This window comes from Caretta caretta, chromosome 2, assembly GCF_965140235.1.
Source record: "Caretta caretta isolate rCarCar2 chromosome 2, rCarCar1.hap1, whole genome shotgun sequence".
Taxonomy (NCBI): domain Eukaryota; kingdom Metazoa; phylum Chordata; order Testudines; family Cheloniidae; genus Caretta; species Caretta caretta.
In genome coordinates, this window is record NC_134207.1 from 93,236,522 (window position 1) to 93,244,859 (window position 8,338).

Consider the following 8,338-nt stretch of genomic DNA (forward strand, 5'->3'; position numbering starts at 1 on the left):
TAATTTCTCTGTTTATTTTTAAGCATTTCTTAGATTTTTTTTATTTAAATTTTCAGTGTTGCACAAAATTATGGGTTAAACACTTTTCATTTTTTATCAGTTTAAATTTTCATAATTGCTGGGAATTATGGAGGGGGGAGAATCAGACAATTATTTATGACAGTAGACATCAATGTTCAAAAAGTTAAAGATTTATAACTGTTAAAACACAAACTGTCAACATCACATGTCAAAATATACAAAGTAAATATTCTTAAATCAATCTACTAAGTTATCAAAGCAGCATTTTTCTTTCGTCTATCTGTAAATTTAGATTCTCATCAAAAGAAATATTTTTTCATTGGTTTGTTTATGGTGAAATTTACATTTATCAATGTTTACTGATAAAAATCAAATCCTTCCAATCCTTTAAATAGACAAGAAATCTTCTTTGTGCTGCTGAACTACTTGCAGGATAATCATTCTTCTCTCTGCATAACAGACAATTGAGCAATTTAGCCAAGATTTTCAAACTTGGGTGTCTAAAATTAGTGGCTTTATTGTCAGAGGTACTTATCACCCATAAGTTTCATAGAGGCTTCTGACATAGGTGAGTTTCTTACTTGCTTTTTCTTAAGGTGTTGATAGTCTTGTCCCAGATTTATCAGATTTCCCAGGACCTTTCAATAAATCTTGTCTTGCATCCGTTTGCTGTGCAAAACATCCCCTGACTTTCTATGCCATCTGAGAAACCAGAAGTTGTCCTACTGCATATTTGGACCGAATACTCAGATGCAGTTATTTTGAAATGACTATGTAGACTAAGGGCTTGTCTACACTTACCTGGGGATCAATGAGCCGCGACCAATGCATTGACTGTCTATTTAGCGGGTCTAGTGAAGACCCACTAAATCGACCGCAGATTGCTCTCCCGTCAACTCCTGTACTCCACCAGATTGAGAAGAGTAGGGGGAGTCGACGGGAGAGCATCTCCCATCAACATTGCATAGTGTGGACCCCACGGTAAGTAGATCTAAACTACGTTGATTTGAGTTACACTATTAACGTAACTCAAATTGCATAGCTTAGATCGAATTTCCCCTGTAGTGTAGACAAGTCCTAAGATAGCCCAGTTAAGGAGATTTCAGTGACAATCAGTTTTATTTTCTTGCTCTCATTAGGGCATCTAGTGATGATTGGTGATCTGGTGCTTCCATTTTGGTCTCTACTTTACCATTAAGAAACTAACACAAAAGGCCACCAGTCATGCAGGACACTGTTTCTAAATGTATGATGCAGTGAGAGGAGAGGGTGATATGGTAAGCCTTTGGAGTAATAACTCAGAGAAACACAGCCAGGATGATGCATTTACCTATTATAACATTCAGGCTTTGCTGCCCCTTCCCTGTCCCTGAACATTCTATTTTCCATGACTGATCAAAGGTTAAGAGCTGAGATGGATGCAATGCCTTAAAATATTTATTAAAATCTAAGACCTGTGTCATCTTGCAACTGCCATTTTGCCTAACTATTATAAACAACCAGAGTGTATTCTGCAAATGGCTATACTTTTTCCATGAGGCATTTCATGGATAACTAAACTGGCCTTTAATAGATATTTAATTTAAAAACAACAAAAAATCTCCTTCACCTCCCTGCTTAATGGTTTCACCTTCAGCCTATGCATAATTGTTTAAAAAATTACAAAAATATTAAGATTTCGGAATACTTGACTTTCTACAGTTAGAAAATGCAAAATTTAAGTTGCATGTTCAAGCTTAATTAGTCTCCCATGAGTGTATGCATTATGACACTGTCTTTAAGTACATGATCACAAACTATTTTTTTTCCACAGGAGCCCTGCGTTATTCAGTGCACAGGTTGGATGTGACCACTGAATGGGTAGATAGGCCTTATTTACTGCACATCATCTAAACCTTACTCTAAATACAGAATTATGAATTTTCTCATGGCATTTTCTATGGTGCTCATTGTTATAGCCTCTGAGTGCTTCACAAAAACATTAATGAATTTATCTTCACAACATCCTGTGAGGCAAGGTGGCATTATCTCATTTTGCAGATGGGGACCTAAGGACAGAGGCGGTTTATGATTTTGTGGAACCCTGGACGAGAGCAAGTGAGGGCCACTCTCCACCCCTTCTGTCTGCAGTCCCCCCAGCCCCTGCCTGGCACTCCTGCTGGGGAGTGGGGTTGGGGTGGGGGGGCTTCCCCTGCTTTGCTGGATTGGCGCTCCTGCCAGGGAGAGGGGCAAGCCCCCGTGCCTTGACCCTGCTCCATGGCAGGAACATTGGGTGGGTGAGTGGAGCGGGTTGGGGCGTGGGGTGCCCTTTTTTCCAGGGTCCCCTATTTGTGGGGCCCCATTGGCAATCCACCACTGCCTGAGGACCAGTAAGAAACACTTGGAGCTTCTAATTTTTTTTGTAATTTTTATAGCACATTATCTGTTCAAAGAATAGTTTTCATTGGCTTCAGTCACAGTTTTGAGCGCCTGGCACTTTGGTAAATCTGATTCCTAGTGTCTAAAGTTAGGCAACCAGAAAATGGGAACACAGTTAGTGGCCAGCTGTGAAAACTTTGCTTTAAGTGACTTGTCAAGCAACATATAGGAACTTTCTGGGTGAAGCACGGATACAATGCAATTCTCCAGGGTAGCATTCAGTTTTAACCTGGAGACCATCACTTCTCTTCTTGAAATCCTCTGCCTCATTCACCATGCACCTTCCAATTTATGCAACAGATGAGGTAGGGGACGAACAGACAACTATCTCTTTCAGTACACAACCGTGACCACTGTTCATCAAGAGCACAGAATGAAGCAGAAGTCCTGTGATAAAAAGAGTATGTGACTATTCAATTAAAGCCTGTATCTTAATGCATACTCACAAGGGGACCGAAATATGGGTGAACAGGCAAACAACTGGCATTTCCCAACATCTGAATACTTGAGTTTCAATGTCGAGGTACTTTCAATGTATCTTCAGTATGTAATTTTCTAAGAGCTATTAAAGAGAAAACTGAAAAACCCCCACATAAATTCCATCATGTGAAACCATATTACACCCCCCATATGGGTTATCTGCAGGGTATGGCAGATAACCACTTTAGATCCACTGCACAGACCTCTACCACTTGAGCTCGCAGAGTAACTGGTAGTAGGATGTTATCTTCTACATGGAGCAGCCACTTGTAGCCAGACAGACAGCCCCCCCCCGCCCTCAGACCAGCATTGCTGGAAACACAGGAGGAAGCCGGAACAGGGCACTTAACATATATTCCAGCACAGCCTTTGAAGCTGTGAAAGCATAGGTGTGCTGCTACAATGTGCCTCTGGGAACAGATACGACGATTAAGCTCACAGCAGGCAGAGGCCCTGTGACAGACATGGCTCTTAGCCCCTACTAAATAGCGTGATGCACACACACCAACATCCTAGGTGGGAAAATATTTACCCTGATAAAAGAAATGTCCAGTATTCGAAACTTATTGTTTCTCTCCCTTGCAAGTGTAAACTACTCTTGCGAAAGCTGGCGTCACCCAGACAGACCAGCCTCAATTTGGCATAAGAAAGGAGAAAGAGAATAAAGGAGTACAGAGGTATAAGTAGGAGACCTACAGCACCATGATTTTTGAGTGCTTTTCACTATCTATCTGCTGGTCAGATAAGTGACAGCCTCCCAAGGCTTCTGCAGCTAAGAGGGTCCCTAAGCCTTGTCCCTTATTCGTCTTTCCGCGGAATTGAGTGACCGATCCTGGCTTGGCACCGCTGGAATCGAGAGATGCTAGGAGGGTAAGAAGCACCCACACCTGATCTCCTATCTTTAGTGTACACATATTTTGAAATAGAGCTCTATACTTTGTTTTCTTTCTTTGGGATTGTGGCTTCAGTTTTGTAACTTGTTTGTGTGTGTAACATCTCTACATTTAAATAAGTAGGCACTAGCAATTTTGTAACCACATGATTAGAATCTAGCTTAATAAATTTTGGTAACCATTCATGCATAAGCCTGACTTGTTTTCTCTGGTTTACTGTAAAGCAGCCAACACAATTAAAGAACCTCAGCCGTTTTGGCTCTAAAGCCTGGCCATTAGGTGAGAGTACTAAGAGCCTAGCGTTGAGTTGTGCCGCCTCCACGGGGCAAACTCTTGGGGCACCTGTCAGTCAATCCTGGCTGCCCGCTGCGAAGGAGCTCTGAGCTCTAGCAGTTAAAGTCACGGGTGTGGAGAGGCTCTTAGTGCTGCCATTGGGGCACCTGTCAGTCAGTATTGACTGCCCGCTGCGAAGGAGCTCTGAGCTCTAGCAGTTAAAGTCACGGGTGGTTAGGACCTTGGGGCATCCGTCAGCCTAGCCCGGGCTGCCCGCCGCGAAGGGACAGTGCGTCCTAGCGGTTAAAGTCACGGATGGTATAAACGGGCATAGCTGGCACCTCACCAAACATCCTTGGCCGTCGGCTAACACCACTGGAGGGGGATGAGACACACATTTTGCCAGTGGGTCTCCCACATATTTGCTGACAGCAGAGGAATATCAAGACTTCAGAATCCAGGTTAAATTCCAGGTTCCGGAGGGGAGCGTGTACCGGTTGTTATAGAAAGTGCTGCCCCTGCTTCCTTCTGCTCTTATTTGCCCCATCACCTACCCCTGCTCCTGTCTCTGTCCTTTTCATCTCATCATCTCCCCCACTGGCTCCTGCCTTTGTCCCCTTCTGCTCCCATCCAGCCTATGCTCCCATACACCCCAGCCCCTATCTACCCCATCACTTGCCTCCCCAGCTCCTGTCTCGGTTCTGCTGCTATCCATCTCATGCTCCTGGCACACTACCCCTGAGGCTCTCATCTCCCTTTCCCTGCTTGTTTCCTCTGTCTGTTCCTATTCCGTGGCCCTTCATTCCTATTCTAGGGCTGAGCACCCAGGGAAAAAAATTAGTGGGTGCTTAGGATCTACCAGCAGCCAGCTCCTCTCCTCCCCCCAGTGCCTTCTGGGTTGGGACAGAGCCTGGGGCCCAGAGGAAGCCGGCACCTGTGCCCTCTCACCAGCTTGTGTCACGGAACCCTGCTCCTTCTTTTTCATTCAGACTGATTCCTCCATCTCCTGGTGCCACAGTGGAGCACTGAGAGTACAGTAGAGAGTCTCCTTGTTCCCAGTGTCTGGAGCCACAGCAGCAGCTGGGAGAGGCAACTACAAGGAAAGTTCTGATAAGCCCCTGTGGCTCTGGGATAGAACATGCTCAGCTGCTCTGAGAGATCAGCACAGGCACCATCCAACTGGCACCCAGAAGCTGAGAGGGGATGGAGCATGCTCAATGTAGATGGAATCTTCTAATATTTAGTTGCCAAACTCTTTCCAAACCTATAATGACCTGTGATTTTCAGAAGAGTATAACATGGCCAAAATTGGGCAGATTTTCACAGGGAAAGGAAAATGTTCATTCCCAACTCCCCTTCCAAATTTAAGTCTCTGCTCCAAAGCATAGAGATGTTAGAGCTTTTCAATTTTTTTACACAGGCAAAACATACTTTACTCTAAACTCATTCTCAGACATGGCTGAGCCATTTTAGCTTCTTTTTTTTCTTCGGGGGGAGTGGGGAGATTTAAAAAAAAAAAGCCTAAGACAGACACCTGGCCTGGAAAGTTTCAGACCAAACAATTATAGTTTTGCAATTATAGAAAAGGAAATGTTAGGCAACCTTAAAAATAAGCACTGCTACCAGTTCTGCCTATAATACATGTCTAGATCTCACCATGTGGGGCTTGGCCAAATTTAGTAGAGTTGTAAGTGGGCCAGTTGTTCTTACTGTTGTCAGAGATGAAGTTGACCCTTTCTACTCCTGTAAAGTCCCATTTTGGAAGCTGCTTAGCTCAGGCAGACCTTTATGGTCATGCAGAATCCCATTAAAGTCAATGTGTTTCTGCAAGGTTTAACGATGAGGAGCAGCTAGCAGGATCAAGGATTTAGATGGTGAGTTCTTTTAGGTCAGGTCCTTGATTTCATCCATGTTTGTAACTAAAAACTAATAACCCTGCAGAATAAGTTTGTGTGACAGCAAGTTTTTCTGAACACAAAGACACTTAGTAGCCATCAGTACAGGTCTACTTAATTACCTCTAAAGTGGTCAGGGTGATGATCTTAAATCTCTTTTGCATGGGAATTTGAAATACAGTATTCTTGCATATCTGCTGGCATTTAAGTGGGATTTATTTATTTAGTGAAATACAAGATGTATAACTTTAGCTACTACATGCTATTAAAAATTAAAAACAAATTGCATTGAATAAAATAGCAGAAAACTGACAAACAAGATGTGGAAGAAAAGTAACCACACACAGTCAACAAAAACCAAAAGCAAATAAATTCACTTAGTATCATGCCCTGAAAGCTATCAAATTCTACTCCGACAGGGCTAAGGTCACAAGGTGGGATTCTTCTAATGGGAAAAATCCTGCTCCATTCCCTGCATAGTGAAATTCTATGAGCAGACACAGAATTCTTGCTGATTGCATTTGCACTATGGGGTATAAAGTGCAAAGATGTTTCTCAGGTAGCTGAATCCCAGGTCAAATCAGAGCTTTACAATTATAACTTCAGCTGTGCAAAATATTCATTAGGAAAATTAAAATGCTAAAAATTTGAATCTTTTTAGAGGTTGCAAAATCTGTGTGAAAATGCAATTGTTTACATTCATGAAAACTGTGTCCAAGTTGGTGGCAAAGTTGTTTTCACTTCCTGGATATCAGCAAAAACTCCAGTGGATGTTTTCATCATACATTTTCAAATACTGAGCTGGGTTGGTTGGGTATATCACATGGCTGAAATCACATTCATCAGTGCCCCCAAATTCTCTGACTTTGTCCCATATGCTGAGAAGGATAGCCAAAGCCATTGTCTATTTATAAAAATACTATCTAGCTTTTACACTGCACTTTGTGACGTTCCCCTGGTGTTATCTGGACTGGTGATCTGCTAAGTCACTCCAATCCTTGACTCTGGGAGCCAGCCTTACCCTGCTCTGCTGTGAGAACCCCCACTCCTGAACTGTTCATGCACAGCCTCTGGCATGTAAGCTGCTTGGATTGTGCCACTGAATGACAGTAGCCAATATCTCTGGTCCCAGACACAACCCTAGGAACCTCTGTCTTGCAGTGTCCAGTTATGCCCGCTGGATGCTGCAAGCTTATATGAGTTCATCAATTTAACAAGGAAATTGATATGTACCAGGGTTGTCATCCCAAGGGGTGTCTCTGACACGCTTCAAACCAAACACACTGCTTCAGGTAGAATAAACAAACAGATTTATTAACTACAAAAGATAGATTTTAAGTGATTATAAGTCAAAGCACAACAAGTCGGATTTGGTCAAACAAAATAAAAGCAAAATGCTTTCTAAGCTGATCTTAACACTTTCAGTGCCCTTAGAAACTTAGATGCTTCTCACCACAGGCTGGCTGGTTGCACTTCAGCCAGTCTGTCCCCTTTGATCAGTGCTTCAGTCACTTGGTGGTGATGTCTGTAGATGGAGGTAGAAGAGAGGAAGACCATGGCAAATATCTCTCCCTTTTATCATGTACTTTCTTCCCTCTTGGCTTTGCCCCCCCCCCATTCAGGGTCAGGTGAGCATTACTTCATTGCAGTCCCTGACTGCTCAAGGAAAGTGGGGTGACTCACTCAAGAGTCCAACAGATCCTTTGTTGCTGCCTAGGCCAGTGTCCTTTGTTCTTGTGAGGCTGGGCTGGGTTTGTCCCATACATACCCTGATGAGGTGTGAACTGCCCCTCTGTTCCTGGAGAGTTTTGCCTGGGCTTGTTTTAAGCCTCGAGGACACATTTTCAGCCTCATAACTATATACATGAAATTACAACCTATAACATTACTATAACAATGATGCTCAGTGCGTCATGAGCCTTCCGAAGACACCCAACATGACAAACTTTGCATTGGATACCATACAATCATATTATAAGGATGAAAATGGGGTGCGGGGTGTTCCCCCAAGATACAAAGTGTCACAGACTTGTCATGAGTAGATCTCTCAGCGCTTTTCGAAGGAGGTCAATATCACCATCCCCATTTTCAGATGTGGAAACTGAGGCACAAAGAGGTGAAATGACTTGTCCAAAGTCATCCAGCAGGCTAGTGGCAAAGCCAGAAAAGAACTCAAGTCTCCTGAGTCCCAGATCAGTGTGTTATCTAGTAGGTCCTCCTGCCTCTCAAGACTGTCTTTGAAAGCAAGGAGGGCATATTCCTCCCAAAGAAGTATCAGAAGACAATGGGGCTGTTCTCCACAGGTACACTAGACAGCTAAGAGCTCACCAGTCCTCCTTTGAAGAGGACAATAGCAGA